The sequence below is a fragment of the Bombus vosnesenskii genome, unplaced genomic scaffold, assembly GCF_011952255.1.
Source record: "Bombus vosnesenskii isolate JDL3184/JDL3185 unplaced genomic scaffold, Bvos_JDL3184-5_v1.1 scf7180000013314, whole genome shotgun sequence".
NCBI classification, from domain to species: Eukaryota; Metazoa; Arthropoda; class Insecta; order Hymenoptera; family Apidae; genus Bombus; species Bombus vosnesenskii.
The window spans coordinates 5183288-5200388 of NW_022882960.1; the positions used below are offsets into that span (position 1 = coordinate 5183288).

General features: G+C 37.5%; 1 protein-coding gene across 2 annotated transcripts in view; it reads right to left on the reverse strand.

Moving 5' to 3' along the window:
• LOC117235097 (UPF0489 protein C5orf22 homolog) overlaps positions 1 to 17101 on the reverse strand; it is a 1027617-nt gene that overhangs the window by 42864 nt on the left and 967652 nt on the right. The gene's annotated exons all lie outside the window — the stretch shown is intronic.

Genomic DNA, 17101 nt, shown 5'->3' on the forward strand with positions numbered 1-17101 from the left:
TAATTCATTGTTTTTAGATTCGTCCGTTCTCTCATAATTACTTAAAATTGAAATATTTTTCCAGCAGTTGTGTTATAGTAGTTTTGACAGAGTGCTTATTGTATTTACGTATTCTAATATCACTCATCCATCGGTCATTTTCTCAATATTTTTAGGTTGCTTTCCTAATATCAAAATTCTACGTATATTTTGATGTTTATCCTAAATTATTATATGATATTTTGGAAGAAAGTGCAACAGCATTGCACAAATTTATTTTCTAACTATTTATTAACTAATAATTTAAAAATACTAATTAATGCAATAGAACTCCATTTTTATAATGATGTTAAATATCTACAATAACATAGATGATATCGTCTTTAAAATAATATATATATATATAATTTCATAAACAGAAATAACAGATAACTACAAATTCATTGTTTCAGTTTTATAGCAGAACAAAAACACTTAATTTTATTTATAATTAATTAAACTGTTGTCCCTAAGTTTTAGAACATCTTCTAATATTTAACACGAACTACATACTATTTATTGCTTTTATTTTGTATTTATTATATCGTAATTGTACAATGTAAACTACTAAATATAGTAATAATATTCGATAGCGTTTTTCAATAAATGTTACGAGTGGATGTCCTAATATCTGTGATCGGCAATGTATATGGCAATACTTTTACATGAAATAAAAGACTCAACTTTTGTAGTATATTTTTCCATCACAGTGAGACGCATTCGTGCAAAGACTTCGGTTTTATTCGCAATGTTTAATTCGCAAACAGATAAACGCTTGTACCCGCTAATAGTTATTAGCAGCGGGCATGTTCTTTACGAGGAACGGTAGTCAGATTATTTGGTAGCCGCTTATAGCGGTCCTTGTTGATTCAAGTTGTTGTATAAACGCGCACAAACAACACCATAAGTAAGCAGTGGACAAAATTGAAATGCCAACGTGCTCGTTAAACGGCATCGTAATGTCCTCGATGTTCAGCCGACATGTGTAACTAATTACGAGCCGTGTTTATAGAATTCAGTGTACGTGCGGTTTACCGATGAAACGTGGAATTCATACAGAAATGTCTGGCTATCGTTCGTTCAATTTATCGTTGTTTGTTAACGTATACAGAGTCGTAATAATAGCTTGTCATGACTTTGTAATACAGTAATACAGTATTAAGTATTTCATTTGAAAGAGAAAGATATTACGTTGCCAGAAGTTGCTCGGTCCTCGCTACATGTTACTTCAATCTGTCAAAACGGCTGATTTCGGATCTTTCTGTTTTACAATTACTACAAGTATGAAAATATTATTGGCAAAATTAATATTCATTTTTATGGAAACGAAATATGATTATATGTAGCTTATTTATTTATTCTACATTATTTTAATTGACACCTTACAGGTTAGTCGTGTACGTCTTCTTATATTGTATTATACTTACGTAAAATTGAAAACAGTCGTTTGACAACTGTCAACGAAATTAAAAGTATCGGAAAAAGTACAGAGGAAAAAGGATTACAATTACGAGTAAAGACCAACCACTACACATTAGTTGCAGTTAAACATTGCAATTAAGTTCCTCCATAAAATAAAAATGTTCTTCGCTAGAAATACGAATTACAATATCGACGAAGGTAAAGCTTGGTGCGTCTGTAAATTCAGTAAATCGCCAGCTATGAGTTGCGTAATCCTTTCAAACAGTTTTTTTTTACAAAATTCCGAGCACTGAAAATCGTCAAAAACGTCGAGTTGCTCCGTGTCAGGGTGGCTGTTGACGAAGCGGCGAAAGTCGTGGAATCGTTGGAGAATGTACAGCTTTTGGTTATTAGGATACACTAACGATCCCCTCATTAAGAAAGTCCAAATGAATGGACTTTGTCGGTGTGTTTGAAACGTAGAACGATTTTCATTGGTCGTCGCGAAGAATTCTTCGGCCCTTTTGGCCATTTTCCGTTGGAGAACGAACGAAGGTGTAGCAGGTCCACTCCCGATGGACAAAAGGTGTTCCACGTAATGAAGGGTTCTAGTCCGCCTAATAAAAAGTCTCTGCCACTGCACCCGCCTTGTCCTCGTCTATTCGACTGATGGATACGATAAATACGCTTTCTTGTCGCAGGAAATGATCTTTCTCCCCGGATGTTGTCATAGTTATCAAGCAGATACTTGTGGTTAATGACGCGAACGATGACACTTTCAAAACTTTGAGAAGTTTTCGTTTCAGACAGTCATTGCGTCGAACGACGATTCGCAACACTTTGAGATCAGTTGTACTGATTTCTGGGGTTCCGTGAAATTGCGAATTTCATGGCGCGGAGTCGAGTGTGCTTTTGCGGATATAAGAAATATTCTACACTTCCTACCTCCGAGGATGCAATTTCCGGACCACTTATGCGAAAGTGCGCGCTGGTTATGGGGTGGGAAATGAAAAATCTGAATACGAACAAATTCGAAAGTTGTTAGATTTTCGAAATTTTAAAACCTGTATAATTTCATATTTATTTTAACACCTTCGAAAGTGAATTTATTAGAGCTGAAGCAGGATAACGATTTTGTATCCTTAGGAGAAAAGTAATAGATAAACATATATATTACACGTAACGATTGGATATCAAGGTATACTGTTTATGGGAAAATTTCATCTAGAAACATTTATTTACGATAATTGTTTATTAAAGTCATGGGACTGATAATTTTGCTATGAATATTCATATTGATATAGGAGAATTGTAGCAAGTTCGGAACCAACGTAACGGCTTAGACATTAGATTTAACAATAATATTAATTGTATATTTTGGAAGTATATGCTTCAATAAAAAGAAGCTAAACGTACATATCAGCATTTATTAAAGGATTATGACGAAGGGCATGTTTATCGTAAAGAAATACAAATCTAATTACTTGATAATTTTCCGGATGGGTAGATTTGAATAATTAGACGTTTAGTGAAAGCGAAATGCCATCATGTTACGACACCGTTGTGACATAGTTGTCTGTTAGGTTGCCTAACCCTAGGAGCAAGCATTATGTATATTAGGGTCGGTTAACCCTTTAACGGATACCCTGAGCTTGGCATTCATCAGAGAACGTCTGGTTGCTCAATTTTAGGTGCAAATGGGATGTGGTATTCTGTCTTCATTATTCCTAAACATTTTACACGTTATCTTAAGTTTAACTTGATACTTCATACGTTCCTATAACACATAAATAATTTAACGAGAAATGAAAACCGAAAATGTTCTGTGTAATTATATCAATTACTTACCATACAATGGAAATAAAAAAATTACTTAAAAAATAAATAACAAAAATTGTTTAAACGTTAAAAGTACAAATACTCTATGCGTGATTATCATTTTAACTTTCCTTTCTTTTTTATCGTTCTATCTTCCTAAATGTTAGTAGGGTTGAAATCTAGAGGGTTGATACCTCGCGAATAGTACCATGCGGGACCGAGTGAGTCGCTGGCTGTAAAAAAAAGTTACCCCTTAAGAAAGAATTCTACCGCATCGATGCGATAGAGGGTCGAAAAGGGTGAGCTGTTTTATCGACCCCTAAGCTCGTTCACGAGCTAGTGTCATTTATGAATTCACCACTAGATCGTTCTGACGTGTCAAGAGTTTTCAAAATCACGTTTCAAGGGTTTATTAAATTATCTCGCTTTTATTTTACGATCTTTAATCGGAGGGACATAATTTTAAACCGATTAAAAGATAATTATCTGATTTCGTTTATTACGAAGTTTTAGATGTAGAGAAGCTTTTTGTAGGAATGATTAATTAAACCTCAGCGGAGGTCATCAAGTTCCTCCCCATTGTTTGCTGAGGTAAGTTTAAGGACGTTACGCGATTGAATTTTAATAGACCATTTGAATAGACCCTTTTTAAGGGCACAACGTAACCAATGTATTATGATTTTACGGAAGTGAGGACATTATTCACATTTCTATCGAAAACTTTATTAGTAAAATCTATTAGGTTTAGATGTTGTATTAAAATCATTTTTTAAAACATTCGTACATTGCAATTAATATGTTTTGTAATTTGTTATTATTAATTTTCTAATTTGTCATTTGTCGTATTAATCTGCCATATGTACCATATTATTTATGCCGTATGGGTAATTGGGAAACAAAGTGAGAAACAATTTAAGAAACTTTCAAAAACAGACATATAGCTTTATAGAATCAGTTTTGATAAATAAATTTCAATTAACGTTATATGTCTACAAATCCTGTCTCTAAATTGAAATTTAGAGATCCATATATTTAATATATGACAATTTTGTGCTTCATACTTTACAGCAAAGAGGAAATATTTTAAATGCTTATAGTTAGGAAATCGAATCTTACAGTGAAAAAAAGACCAAAAATTGCGACATAATTAGGAAATTTCTCCCTTGAATCTTTCCTAGAAATTCCTTCTACGAATCATGAACTAAATCTTCGTTTAATCCGTAAAATCTCAAATTGAAATTGAAATAAATTTCCTTGGAAAATCAGCGCACTGCGCAGCATACATAAAATCATTCAAAGGAAGAAAAATTGATGTCAAAATCACGATTTTAATTTGAATCAGCCAAACGTGTGAACGTGGCCTGCGAATCTGTTCTTCGAACGTACCGTGCGGACGTAGTCCGCGAATTTTGACTTTTGTCTCAGATCCTCGTTCAAACGCTGCACTATACAACGTGTTTAAACGACACTTGGAACTTTCACCGCGGATCGAACGATGAAGCGAATTTTAGTATTCGCGATTTAAATGGCGACCGTTCCTCGGAATGCAATATCACAGGGATAATAACTCTTGTTTTATTCGCTGGCACATGGTGCTCTCCTGTTTACGACTATTATAAAATACATATAGATATGTACATGTACACGTGTATCAGGAGGCTGTTCGTGTCCGTTTCGCGGCGGATGTATCGCGGCGGGGGCAGAAATATCTCGAGCGTGTAATAAAGCACCGAGAAAAATGTCGAAACTCGAAACCGAGACGAAGCGCGAGCTGCATAATGTACGAGTATCATACGTCACAATCAACTGCACGCGGCGCCAAACGCTTATTTCTCGCGATGGCGCTGCCACGCTATGAAATTACACCAACTTGACTTACGTTCGGGAACGACACCCTGACGCAGTCTAAAACTCTGCTGGCCTAGCCGGGTAAAAATAATTTTCTCGTATATTTAATGCCGTATTTACGTCCATCGCAGCCCCCGGCTGGATCTGTGTTTGCCTGGTAATGAGGATTTCCCAAGGGGTTAACGAGAAACAACAAGGGGTGGTAAGCGTGTTCTTGATGAACGACTGAAAAATTTGTATTATCGCTTCGTTTGGATTATTGATTCTATTTTAAATAATAAATAAACGATATATAATAAACGACGAATTACGCACGAAGATCACAGATGTAATATTTAAGTTGTATTTCAAATCTTTTATAAAAGTAATGTTTTAAAGTTCAATATATCGTCAGCCACATAGGAACTATCTTTCCATCTGAGTTTCTTTATGTATTTTTGTCATTCTGTTGGGCGTTTGACAAATATTAAGAACATGGTTTACGCAAAGTAACATTTGTATCGATATCAACTGATATTTATATTAATATAGAAACCAAAGATGGAGTATACGTTCGAATTTATTTCCTTCTTCGATAATTTTATATCAGAATATTCATCTTACAGTCATCGAGCGATATAAAGATCAGGAAATTAACAAAAATGAACTTATCATATTTTTTCTATGTGCTCTTCATATATTTCTTCCTTGGATTAGGCGATGAAGTATTTAAAATGAAATGGGTAATGTGTTTATTTTATGTAAGAATTTTCTGATCAAATTAAACCAGCGATATACACAGACTTATGGATTGATCTAATACTACCATGAATCCTAAGACTCGAGTGAGCGAGAGTTTGTAAAAGTTTCTTGAAACTCAAGTAAGAGGAATGTTAGTAAGTTTCCATGTGTAGCAAAGCACAAGTGACATCCATACAATCGTTTAACGTCGATAATTTCTTCATAGTTAAATCTTGCTAAATACCATAAAAGACAAGATAAATATTTTTCTTACAAACATGAAAATAATTATTAAGTTTGCGATAAATCGTTCATTAAATGACATTGCTTACCTGCATAACAAAAATCCTACAATCTATCGTTAATAAAATAAAAATCTCATTAATTGGTTAAGTGAACACCCAGAAGATGTTCTTAAAAAATCGACTTACGTAGCCTAAAAATCCAAACATTTCGATCGAAATTCTCAAACAATCCTTAAAATATGTACTCGACTATTCTGTCTCAGAATCAGATCTCGCGTGTTAAAACGCGAAACAATGTATCCGCTACTAAAGCGTTCGATAATCGCCAGACAAGCCCTATCTACCGAATTCATCGAAAATATGATACCATATGCTAATAACTCACGCATGGCTCGTCGTGGAAAAAAGGACGCATAGGAGAAACGAGGTAAGAAATTAGGGTAGCAGCGGTTAGGCTTACCGCACGGGTCGAGCGCATTATGCCGCGAGGACGAGTATAAAGGTACTGGGATTTCGCATTGTGGTCGCGTTTTCACGACGTTGGAGGAACAGGGAGCACACATAGTAGATATCGCGTAAGGTCAGGCAGAGGCTTTTAAACGATCGTGGAACGAGACAGAAGCCAGATAGGGTTGCCTCACCGGATGAGCGCGAGAAGGGCACCACAAACGCGATATGTACCTGCGATGTTGCTGTCCGATCGAATCAGCAGCCGGCTCGTTTCATCGGATATTCGACGTACAAAAGCAAACTCCGCGACTAGGGAAGCTCGAACAACGAGCCACGAGCCGCAAAGTCGTGGCCTGGTCCGGGATCGGTTTTCTTGTTTACCTTGGCATCTGTGCGCGGTGGGCACGTTAAGCCGCGCCAACATCTATGGAATTTGTTCGAAGGAGAAAATGTTCTAAGCGATGTATTTCTTTAACTCGCAAATGCCTTTGATTCCTCTATTTTTTCCATAACTTTATTTTTTTGATAGAGTTAGATATATTGGTCAAGCATATTGCATAACGTGATAGTGGAAAATGATAGATAGGGACCAATGATGACGCTGCCTTTCTTAATTGAAATATTCTATTGGGTTGGCAACTAAGTGATTGCGGATTTTGTCAATACCACTTAATGACAAAATCCGCAAACACTTAGTTGCCAACCCAATAGATATGTCGCGTGTTTTTCATTTTTTAAGATACGTAGAAATATTTGAAGTTTCTGGCGTTTTCCTTACTTTTCAAGTAAAGTTATATTCTACAGGATGTTACGGAGTAACAAAATAACAAAGAAAATAATAAAATACGAGTTTCTTCTCAGTGTCGAAATTGTAGATGGAATATTTTGCTTAAGAAGGGCGAGGTTGCGTTGTGGAGAAATTTCAATGTATTGTTTTCGATAATAAATTCGTTGCTCAAATATTATTCGAAATTGGAGAATGCATGGTTAATAACATACAATAATAATAATGCAACTTGTATTACTAATTTTAGGAATGGAATTTATGGACATCTATTCTTACAAGTAAGATGTCAACACGTATATATTGAGATATGCAAGGGTTTTTTTAGGGTAGAATAAAATTACATTTTACATATGTGAATTTCACTTGTTCATAATATTAGTTTATATTATTATGTATTTAATAATTTTGTTATATGAAATCTCTGTAAACGTTAAAATTCATAAAAACCGTAACAAACTACACATTACTTTATATGTAACAAACATTTCAAAGGGAAACAGTTAGAACAACGGTAAAAAGATTTCTTTATTTGTGACAAATGGCACTACCAACATGTACGCTTTATTTGGCAATTTTTTAAGATGCTTTTAACTTCGAACAGAGAGCTCCGTTACTTCGTAAAAAAAGCACGGCTAAAAGTGAAAACGACAGAAGCTTCGATCTTTCGAAAACACATATTTCATACCTACCGTGAAAGCAGTATTTTCACGACAATTGCGTGCACAGGATGAAAAAAACTCGATTCGTCGGTAAAACAAGCGACGAGCAAACAGGGTCAGTGGAATAGGAATAGCCATTGGCTTTGAGCTACGAGTTTGTCGATTGATCGACATCGGCTCCAAACCCATCAATTGGTCGAATTCGTCCCCCTTCTGGCGGACGGGGTGGACGCATTTCGATTTCCACCCCCTGCGTGCGAGGGTGCGTTTGTCATCAAACGGCTCGGCCATGCTTGAAATTTCGTGCGATACAGCCGTGGAATATCGATATTCCCTGCCAGCGTTCCCGGATTCCTCAAGGACGACATCAAAGAACGTTATTCGCGACGGATTACATTCACCGGTGGAACATACACGCGTTACTTCCTATCTTTCTGATAAAACTCGATGCTCTACGATCTTACCATTCGTAGAATCTAAACCGAACGGTAGACTGCAGAGTCTGCCGGTTGTCCGATTCCGTTTCAATCGACCACTGTTTCGTTGAAACGAGAACAACTGCCCGGTAGAAAAGTCGTTGACATATTTCATGATTATGCCATTTTCGTTCGATTAAATGCAACATTTATCGTATATACATACAGTGGCTTACGAAAGTACTTGCACACTTACCATGGAAAACTTTTACGTACATGTTTTACGTGCTATGTAAATCATTTTGAAATTTCATTGCCGCTGTAATGCTATCAGATTATCATGGTTGTATTCGCAAAATTTAAAACCAGTCTAAAAATGTATGCTAAAATATCATGGACAGCCATCTTAAACATATAATAAGCGTTAGATAAGGTGCCACTGAATATCACCGAGTACTAATTGACATCCGATATTTTGAAATTAGACCCATAAAGAGCATAGCGGGAAACTATTGTATTTCATTCTGAATAACATTCTGCCAATTTCGCCATTCACGATCTCCATTCGATTTATCATTCGCCGTAAAGACAGTGAAAGAAACGAACGACTTCCAATCCCTGCTCCATGAACAAGATCGACTCAGCCAATTTCGATCTTTCAAATAGAAAAAGACTTAAGAGTTTGAAACCAACAGCGCACACTGTTCTTCCGTCACGTGGTGGGAAAAGAGACTTCCGTGAAATTGGCCTCGATGTCACCGAGAGAAGATAATACCGAAGCTCGACCGCTCTCTCTCCTCACTACGATGGCGAGCTCTTCTGCTCGCGCGAGAATCTATGCTGGCATAGCGCATCGTGATTCTGGTTTCGAGAGAATCCCAGTCTCTTACCCTCTCTGTCCCACCCCCGAAGAAATAAATCTTCGGCCCGGGGCTCTACATCACCGGTTGGCAAGCAATTTGGGCCCCGACGATAACTCATACATGCATCGATAGTACCTGTTCCCCTCTTTTCCTCGCGTATCTACGCCGTCGCGTCTGTGTGCGCGTTCCCGCGCCTGTATACGCATAATATATTATGTATGTACGTATATAAGCCGAGGAAACCGACGGAGAAGATGCACGATGATTCGGTGGCCGTGGCACGATCTTTCGAACGGGCGGAAACGAGACGAGAGCATCGAGATACGGCCAGGATCGACGAAGAAACGAGACGTCACGGTAACAGGGAGGAACGAGCCGATGGAGAGAAAGATCACTGCCAATTTTTACGCGGATCTCGATTTTGAATCGCGTCCAATCGATTAGCGGCAAACGACGATAAGTTTTTGGCTTCTGAAAGCGAGTGTGCGTTGCGGTCTGCGATCGTAATTATTTTTTGACTACTTTATGGGTAAGCTTTACGTACGTGGTTCTTCTTCCAATTAGCACTGTACGTGTTGCTGCGCGAATGTTTATTGGGAGTTTATGTCGTTTTGTAGGTATGAATAGAATTTTCATTGATTGTTAGTATGTTTGCTTTGGATAGGATTGATATTTGATTTGTATGAAGTAGGAGTAGGAATGAGTAGGAAGTTTAATTAAGCGATTGATGTGCTTAATTGGATTTTGTTATTAGAGATATATTGCTGGTAATATTAATCTGTAATATGGAACACGATTATTCAAATAAGTTAATCTTTATAAAATATTAAATAGACAATTGATTAATGTCCTGATATATTAGCCTTACGTGACACCTTATCTACTAATCACCTTTTTCAAGACTTAATTTAAAAAAAAAAAATTTCGATCTTCACAATCTCAAGACTTACATCGTCCCATTTCCTATATAACAAATAATTAATACTGAAAGGATTCGGACAGATTATTTTGAAATTAAAGAATTGGTAAAAGTTATTATTTTCACTAAGAAATAGAATTTATCTATAAACACTTAACTTAAAAAAAAACACGAGTATTTCTTTTATATATATATATTTTTTTTAATAAAAGCAGACTATGCTAAAGATGTAGAAAAAATATACTATCTCTTATTAGTAATACCAGAAAGAGGAAACTCCAGCATTTCTAGTGTTAAATTAATCTTACATAAAATCGTAGATACGTAAAATCTCGTTTCCATAGCGAGCGAACCAAAGAATATCGGAGTCGTCTTTCGTTCAATACGCTCTCAACATCCGCAAGCGCATTTCCGGATATGGTTTGTACGTTACGTAAGCGTATCGCTCGGTTTCTTACGTAAGCTCTGACGGTACATAGGTAGTTTCGTACGTCTTTGCATATAATTAGAAGAGCATTGAATCGCCCCCCATCGGACGTCTTTTCACCATGAAAAAGCAGGATGGGACCACGGGGGTAGGTCTGCCTCGCATCCGAGTCACGGGGTCGTCGATTCTCGCTCTCTTCTTTTTTTTTTTTTAGCCTTCACAAAAAAGAGGTCTCCTTCGTTCGATGAAAAAAAAGGGTTGAACGTTCCTTTCCTAACCGGCAGGTACATGCCTGTGACGTATTCTAGAGCATATGCATATTACCTGACAATGGACCATCCGGAAGAGGGTAACTGAATTAGGCCAGTGCCGTACGCAACCGTCACCCTGTCTGATCGTGGAAATAAAATAATCAAGGACACTATATTTTTATTATCAATTACGTTGCATGAAATTTCCGTAATACTGTTTGGTTATTTAAGTAATCCGAGTTAACGGAAGTATTTGAACTCGTTGTATGCAGAGACATATTTTCCTCCACTTTTTACGCATACTGGATCGTTTAGATCCAATACTAACTTTTTTTTGTTACCGTAATCGTTCGAAACATCTGAAATAATTCTGAAATATTTATAAATATCCTCGTTACATCGTACGATCGTTTTTTAAGTGAAATGTTTGAAACTTTTTGCAATGAAAATAAAAAATCCGCAGGATACAGATAGAAGGATGAAATTTCGCACGAATCCTCGATGATTTAATTCGCCCGTAGTGGGCGAATATATTAAATCACATAATCAGAGATTAAAAATAAAATCCAAAGAACCATACGTATTATCAAATTAAAGCTTAGCGAGGTTATAACTAGGTATTTGATTATCTGAGTGGTAAAATTATACAAACTGTTCTTACATTTCTTAAAAGAAAATCTTATTTGCCCATATCTGGCGGCCTATATCCCAAGAAAGAGACGAGGGAAATCGAAGTTACGGTCCTGACGGAGCAACCCTTTCCTTTTTAGGTTCCGTCTGCTTCCTTGAAAATCATCGGCATAAATTATGCATGCAGGTAGCTGGTATTGTGCGACCGGTTACCTCAGCGGGGCCCGATGATAAATTATTGCACATTGAGAATTTCGGGACTAACGAGGGTACGAAATTTGAATATCGTTTCTCGCGCTTTTCATTCTCACGTAGCTCTCTCCTTTTCTCTCTCTTTCTTTCATTTTTTTTCTCAGCCCTCCGCGCGTCTTTGCGTTCCTCTCTTGCTTGCTACGCGCAGTCATCCCGCTGGCCTACCTGAGATCACGTCGGCACAATGACTTCCTGATTTGATTTATCGAACGATTTCTCTTCTATGCGAGAACTTGCATTTATCAAGCGACTTTCTTTCTGCCCCTGGAAGCTTGTATCCAACGTGATGAGACTTTTCCGCGTCGAAAGTGGGACAAATTGACGAAACTTCAGGGCCACGTTTGTTTTGTGTTAAACTACATACGCTACAGACAAAAATGTTTAAACTGACTTAAAAGTTCCTGGGTTCTATAGAAGACGATTGGTAACGATTTGAAGTTTCTGCGCGGCGTGACACAAATTATTATATAGACCATTTATCTATGAAATGATCTGTTATTATTATTCGGTATTCAAACTCTCATGAGTAAATCTTTTCTTAAAATTATAACAGAACTTTAACAGCCAGCATTCGTATTATTCGTAATCGATCTTATTAAATAGACTGAAATACAAAAATGCAACATATATGATATATGATAACAAAGAAATGAACTCTCTCATAGTTTTTATATCATATAAAATTCTTAATTTCGTTTCCTTTATAATTACATGCGTTGAAATTCTCTATATGCTTCCAAAATACTGTACTTAATATAAAAATCACCAAAATACCATGCGTAACTCAAATCCAATGTTTTCTAATTTTATGAAACGATATTTCAACTAGCGATACAGTTCGAATAATTAATATTCATCACGAATGTAGTTCCTATTTCGACCATATTATAAAACAAAGGATTAAAAGAAACAAGAAAGAACTATTATCGTATAATGTTATCTATACGATTTCCAGCCAAACATCCACAAGTCAGCAAAATAAGCCGCTAAAAATTCCATGGTCAGGATGTGGTATTTGCAAACAGAAAGCTTCAAAGGGCCGCCGAACCGAACCGCCCATCGGTGGAAAACTACACCCTTATAAACAATCGAGGGCCGGCTCGTTGGAGGGGTGGATAGGCATTATGGCCGCCAATTCGGACCCAGTGCCCCTATCACGAGTGAAAAAAATAACGAGCTTCCTACTTTGACCCCACCATTGGAAATTTTAGCCGCTATGGAGCACCGTACGCGCGAATCGGTTGGAAAGAGAAGTTTGAAGGCAAAATAGAGACCAGGAACGAGGCTATAGGGTTAAAGAAAAAAAGAGACGATTTATTAGAGAGAAGAGAAAGAAAAGAGAGCGGAAGAGGAAGAACCCCATGCGAGTGATTTGCATACACGGCCAGCCGGCTGCACGATATGAGTCAGTTTTATCGACGAGGGGTTAAGTCGAGTCGTCTCTCTGCTTTAATGAAGTGGCGTTTCAACGACGAACTTTTCCTTTTTTTTTTTTGCTGTACTCTTTTTTTCACTGCATGGGCTTTGTAGAAAAAAAACCCTTTGTGGTGAACACAAGGGATGTTCCACAGTTGGGATAGTGCGAGTTTGAAGTTGTTGTGTCATGTCGGTGATCGGTGATGTTGTACACGATGTAACCATATTACACGATGAAAACATGAAATTTATTTGCACCTGGGGAAGAGTAACCCGTTTAAGAAGGTAACTGTACATGGTGTTTTGAAATTATTCCAAATCGAGTCGGTTAGAGATTAGAAAATGACAAGGAAGAGAGAGAAGGCTACGAGTACAAATATCAGCAATTAACGAGAGCGCAATTGTTTTCGTTAATTTCGTTTCCTTGCTCCTGGTTATCTTTCGTACGTGCACGAAGGATATTCATTTAACCCTCATGCTAAGAACTTTTATTGTAATGAAATAATTACGCACACATACAGCTTCGTAATAACTCCGTAAATCAGTCTACTTAATATGTTTTTTGTTTTTCAAGTTAACAATCGGATTAGTATTTATTAAATTTATGTTTCTACGTTTTACAAAATTAGCAATTAGATTTTGAAAAGACAACACTTGCGTTCGAAATATACGAAAATTATATTATACAGCAATAAACATTCAAATATAAACGCTCGTGCTCTTAACAACAACGATTAGTCGATCCGTGATCTTCCATTCACCAGTTCCTACTTTGGTCACAAAATTGGGTCACCATCTTTCAAGAACGAGCGTACATTTATTCCTCGCAAATTATTGATCGTCGAAAACAAGCATTCTGTCTCACAAATATGTCGAAGAAACTGGGCCACGAATATTCCTTGTTTTTCTCTACGATTAAACTCAATCTCGTCTACTTGACATATACTACGGTCAGTCTTCGAATAATTATAAAATTTTTCGTAAATAATTATGCAAGAAGATTTATTATCGAATCAACCACTTCACCGTTTGTACGAATCGTGTCTCAAGATACGTCACGAATGCTACTACAATACGACGACACTTGGGACGTTTTTCTTCCGTTCGAGAATTCTCGACGCGAGATCGCGAGTGGCACGAAAGCACTTAGCGGCGTTTTATTAATTACTGGTACGAGTTAAACGAAGGAGAATCTAGGCTGGATGGAGGCGAGAAGCAGCAGCCATCTTGACGCCTGCGTGGAGAGGCGCCGCGACGCTCTCTTGGGGCGTCGTGTCACGGGGGCGGAAAGGGGATGTGCTCTGCGCGGAGAGGCCAATTCTCGGAAAAAGTATTGACTAGAAAAAAAGTGACGAATGTGGCCACGATTTTGATTCCCGAATTTTGAAACAAATTTCACTTGCGTATTTCATTGAGCGTTTTTAACCTCCAGTCGTATGTTTAAAATAAAATTATAAAATCTCTAACGATATTTCTATACAAGTTTTTAAATTTGCTTTCAACAAAAATATAACGTAAATAAACCTATATTATATATTTCATTATATTTTAAAACAGCAATTTCTGAAATTTTCAAGAGTTCTGAATTTAAATACAATACACGTACCATGATTGCTTCGAAGAAAGATTAAGTTTTCTCTAAGAAATTGTGAAAAGTTAAATATCACGTATAATAATAGCAATTTTCTAGTAATTTTATCGATAAATTTCTTGAAACACGTATTTCATTTTGCTATGATACTACGGCAATCGCTAAATACAGGAACAAAACAGGAAGCGCTCGAGGTTTGTGTATCTCGATAACAGTGGAACGATGGAATCGCGAAAACAAGAATATCTTTCCGTAGAATTTGATTGGAGCGTCGAAAGGCTTCCACATTTTCCCGAATATATTTGCGCGCACATGTAAATATTATATTATACAAGCTATGCATGTACGCGTGTATATTCGTCTACGGTAGATATATCGTATATATAGGCAGATGGGACGCAGACGCCGGCGTCGCGACGTTCGACGGTACAGTTCCCGTCGGACGGTCCTTCGAGATGGTAGGATTCGGTCCCGGATCCACTCTCAGTCCTTTCTACGCCTTCGTCCTGACACATCGTCCTTCCCCCTTATTCTTTTCTTGCCAAACTCGAGGCGAGCGGCACATGAGATTGTGAACGATATTCAGTGCCTGTTTATACGCGAATATAAAATGATTTATTCCGTCTCAAATGAAATCCTACGAAATTAAAACTTCCAACGCTCACGATATTCGATTTATATTTATTAGAAAAATCTGATAGTGAAGTGATTTTTCTTTTCCTTTTACAAATAACTTCTGACCTTATAGATTAACTTCCTCGTAATTCGTAAAATATTCGTTTCGTTCGATTTTACTTTCATTTTATCGTAGAATCCCTTGACTTCGACATTGAAAATAAGACACGATGTTTTCCATTTTCGCGTATCGTTTACCTACAGCGAGACGACTGGTGATACGCAAACGGTTGCGCGTAAATATTATGTTACAGATCGAACAAAGAACGTTGTTGTCGGCCAAACGATGTTTTTATTTTTTGCCCGTGTTCCGTTACCGAGTGTTTCCGAGGGAAGGCAACAGCTGATTGTTTCCCTCTCACGGTACGTCGAGCATCCCTCGCCTCGAATTAATTACGTCACCGCTGCCACCTCCCCGCGAGCAACCCTCCCAGCGCTCTTAATCATCCTCCCTTCCTTTCACCGTCGCTCATTCATTTTCACTTTCTCTTTCAGTTGCGTCGTACTCCGCCCGCATTGCACATTCGCCGCCGTTATTTACCTATTTCTGTCCGCGTTCCGACGGTGTTTCGAAAATTGACACGACCACGCGTTCGTTTCCACGATAGAATCGACGTGTTCGCGACACGACGTTGCTGACTCGACGCGATGATCCACGAGAAAACGAAGATCGACAGGTAATTCCTCACGGCGACTGTCAACGGTAAGTGTTCTAGAATTTCTCTTTTCTATATTACTCGTATATATTTGGTATTTGTTATTGAATTATGGTATCTAAAATAAAAGAAAAAAAAAAGAAAGAAATAAGACACGAAAATTAGATCGTCTAAGAGTCTATATAAATAGTCACGATCTAAACAAGATTGCGCGAAAACGATGTTAAAATCGATGTTAGTAGATGTCGATCTTCCCTACTCCAGCCGACTATTGGAATATTTACGATGTTTATGAGACGCAGGCTAAACGGTTATACTTTTGCGCGAGTAATAAATACGATTTCCTTGACTGGGGGCGGAGCGAAGAACCGGGCACAGAAATTGATAAACGCATTATGGCTGAGTTGAAGCGGAAACGGAATCTTTAATTTAGAAACTGGAATATTCCGGAGGGAATATCACGAGGACGCTGAACGGTTGTGATCTAAAGTAGATCATTCACTTTGCTAGTCACTTTCTTAGTTTCGTTTTATCTGATTTTTAACCACTGACTCTACGGAATTTCTCTTATATCGAATATTCCAATTAACGAGCATCTTCAAGGGAATTTTAATAACTATATACAGAGCGAAGGACATTTAAAAATATCGAACTCGTAACAATTTAGATTTCTCAATAACAGCCACTTACTTCCAATCGATCTGAGTGATATGATCGATTAGTTGAAATTAGTAAAGTCCAATTATTTTTAACTGTTTGCAATCTATACTCACGAATAGAACAACGATTATTCACAAAAGAAAAATTCTACCTTCCCTTTTGCTTATTTTCGTGATTGCGTACGAAAGTTAGTCAATTCTCTATTACCTCTCACTTTCGATATCACTTTCGGTCCCTCTGCATCGAGATTTCGTGTTAAACTGACACGTTTCCGATGACAGGAATCCGTGAGGCCGTTTTGTCGACTGTCGGGTCGACAGAGGGTGGGGAGGAAGACACCGGTTGCACTCATCAAACCCCCTCTCTCGCTACCCTCTTTAACCCTTTAACCCCCTCTAC